Here is a 3,526-nt window from a genome sequence, read left to right on the forward strand (position 1 = left end):
TCGTAACAATTGCAGAAAATTGGAGCTAAAACTTCTGTTAAACAGCTCATGTGCTCTTCTCTGCCCAGAGTCGACTGGGGGTAAAAGTCCCGCTTTGGGTTTTTTTCCCAAATTCAACACAAAGGTCCTTTCAAGAGATGGTATTGTAAATTATCAACCTAACATACCTTATTGTTATCATGTCATGTTAATGTAACTAAAGTTCAGGAAGACTCTGGAGCTTGTCTGAGCTAAGCCCCCCAAAATGCACCACACCTGTAAACTTTGTGGTGAAACAGCTGCTTTTTGGGAACCTTGGAGGGTTTTATGGCAATGTCTCAACTCCTGCTGTAGTTTTTAAAAATAAAGCCTTTACATTCACAAAGTCTCTGTCCTGTCTGTGCCTCAACTAGAAGAAATGAAATAAAATGGTATTTTCTCTGTCCTGTTTTGTATAAACCAGAAAAAAAGGAAGAAGGTTGTTTTCACGGTCCAGAGTGTTGTAAACCAGAAAAGAAAAAGAAATAAAATGTTTTTTCACTGTCCCATGTATGTGTAAAGCAGGGAAAAAAAAGAGGAAATTAAATGGTGCTTTCGCTGTCCTGTCTCTATGTAAAGCAGAAAGAAAAAAGAAATAAAATGGTGCTCTCACTGTCCTGTTCGTGTGTAAACCAAAAAAAAAAAAGTCACGTTTTCACTGTCTCCTATGTCTGTAAAGCAGAAAAAAAATGCAATAGGTTGCGTTTCCCTGTTTGTGGGTGAAATGGAAAAAAAGACATAAAATGGTGCTCTCACTATCCTGTTTGTGGGTAAAGCAAAAAGAACCCTGAAATTCATGTTTTCACTGTCCTGTTTGTGTGTAGAGCAGGAAAAAAAAAAAAAAGAAATGGTGTTTTCACTGTCCTGTTTGTGGGTAAAGCAAACAAAAGAAACTGAAATTCATGTTTTCACGGTCCCATACGTGTGTAAAGGAGAAGAAAATGCAATAGGTTGTATTTTCACTGTCCTGTTTGTGTGTAAAATGGAAAAGAAAAAAATAAAGTTGTTTTCACTGTCCTGTGTGTGAACCACAAAAAAAACCCAAAAAACCTGTTTTTTTCACTGTCCCATTTGTGCTTAAAGCACAAAGAGCCCTGAAATTGATGTTTTCCACTATTGCCTTTGGGCCTAAAGCAGAAAAAGGAAATAAAATGGTGTATTCGCTGTCCTGTTTGTGTATAGAGCAGAAAAAAAAAGAGAAATAAAATGGCATTTTCTTTGTCCTTTTCGTGGTAAAGCAGAAAAAAAGAAATAAAATGGTGTTTTTGCTGTCCTGTCTGTGGGTAAAGCAAACAAAAAACCTGAAATTCTTGTTTTCACGGTCCTATATGTGTGTGAAGGAGAAAAAAATGAAATAGGTTGTGTTTTCACTGTCCCATTTGTGCGTAGAGCAGGAAAAAGAAATGAAGTGGTATTTCCACTGTCCTGTTTGGGGGTAAACTGGTTAAAAAAAAAAAAAAATAGCATTTTCCTTGTCCTGTTTGTGCGTAAAGCAGGAAAGACTAATAAAATGGTGTTTTCATTATCCTGCATGTGCTTAAACAGATGGAACTTTAAAAAAAAAAAAAATTCACTTTGTTACAGCGTGGGGCTGCGTTTCTGTGGATGCCCCTGAGGACTGGGAGGGAGCTGGGGCGGGGCCTGAGGGGTGGGGGCAGCTGGGGGTGGGGCCCAAGGGGTGGGGGCAGCTGGGGGAGGGGCTGAGGGGTGGGGCAATGCTGCTGGGGGGCAGGGCCTGAGGGGTGGGGACAGCTGGGGGGGTGGGGCTGATGGGCGGGGCAATGCAGCCTGGGGGTGGGCCCCGAGGGGTGGGGGCAGCTGGGGGTGGGGGGGCGGGGGTAATGCTGCCTGGGGGTGGGGCTGATGGGCGGGACAATGCAGCCTGGGGGTGGGGCTGATGGGCGGGGCAACTGCCTGGGGGCGGAGCCCGAGGGGTGGGGGCAGCTGGGGGTGGGGCTGGGGGTGGGGCAACTATGCCTGGGAATGGGGCTGGGGGCGGGGCAATGCAGCCTGGGGGCGGGGTGCGAGGGGTGGGGGCAAGTTGGGGGTGGGGGCTGAAGGGCAGGGCAATGCTTCCTGGGTGGGGCCTGTGGGTGGACTGTTCACACCCTGAGAAGGGCGGTAGGCGGGGGCAGGTTTCCTGGGAGGTGGGAGGTCTTGCGGCACTCAGGGGCGGGGCCAGGGGGCAGTCCTCACATCTTGGGGGCCTCGGTTAAGTCTTCAGGGGCGTGGCTAAGAGACTGGTTATGGTAAGAGCCGGGGTGGTTCCTGGGGAGGGGTCCATGAGTCAGGTGCGTGGCTAATGACCCCACTGGTCGGGACCGGCACTGAGCTTGGATCTGCTGCCCTGAGACAGTGCTCTACCCCCGGGCCCCACCTTTACCTACGGCCCTCCTGCTCTGTCCCACTTGTGCGGCCGCCACTGCCCCGGCATCTGTGTTCCCGTCCCTGGGCCCTGACAGCTGCAGAAAGCCACGCCCTCGAGCCACGCCCCTGAGCCACGCCCCCAGAGGTTTGACCCAGGCCTCTTAGCCACGCCTCTGAAGCCCCACCCCCAGCTGCCCCCAACCCTCGAGCCCCACCCCCAGGCAGCATTGCCCCCGCCCCCAGCCCCAGCTCCAGCTGCCCCCAACCCCTCGAGCCCCCACCCCCAGGCAGCATTGCCCCGCCCCCAGCCCCAGCTCCAGCTGCCCCAACCCCTTGGGCCCCACCCCCAGTCAGCATTGCCCCACCCCCAGCTGCCCCCACCCCTCGGGGCCCTGCCCCCAGGCTGCATTGCCCCGCCCCCAGCCCCAGCTCCAGCTGCCCCCACCCCTCGAGCCCCACCCCCAGGCAGCATTGCCCCGCCCCCCAGCCCCAGCTCCAGCTGCCCCCACTCCTTGGGCCCCACCCCCAGTCAGCATTGCCCCACCCCCAGCTGCCCCCACCCCTCAGGCCCTGCCCCCAGGCTGCATTGCCCCGCCCCCAGCCCCAGCTCCAGCTGCCCCCACCCCTCGAGCCACACCCCCAGGCAGCATTGCCCTGCCCCCAGCCCCACCCCCAGCTGCCCCCACCCCTCGGGCTCCGCCCCCAGGCAGTTGCCCCGCCCATCAGCCCCACCCCCAGGCTGCATTGTCCCGCCCATCAGCCCCACCCCCAGGCAGCATTACCCCGCCCCCCCACCCCCAGCTGCCCCCACCCCTCGGGGCCCACCCCCCAGGCTGCATTGCCCCGCCCATCAGCCCCACCCCCCAGCTGTCCCCACCCCTCAGGCCCTGCCCCCCAGCAGCATTGCCCCACCCCTCAGCCCCTCCCCCGAGCTGCCCCCACCCCTTGGGCCCCACCCCCAGCTGCCCCCACCCCTCAGGCCCCGCCCCAGCTCCCCTCCCAGTCCTCAGGGGCATCCACAGAAACGCAGCCCCACGCTGTAACAAAGTGAATTTTTTTTTTTTTAAAGTTCCATCTGTTTAAGCACATGCAGGATAATGAAAACACCATTTTATTAGTCTTTCCTGCTTTACGCACAAAC

Source organism: Apteryx mantelli, chromosome 23 (assembly GCF_036417845.1).
Source record: "Apteryx mantelli isolate bAptMan1 chromosome 23, bAptMan1.hap1, whole genome shotgun sequence".
In the NCBI taxonomy this organism is placed as follows: domain Eukaryota; kingdom Metazoa; phylum Chordata; class Aves; order Apterygiformes; family Apterygidae; genus Apteryx; species Apteryx mantelli.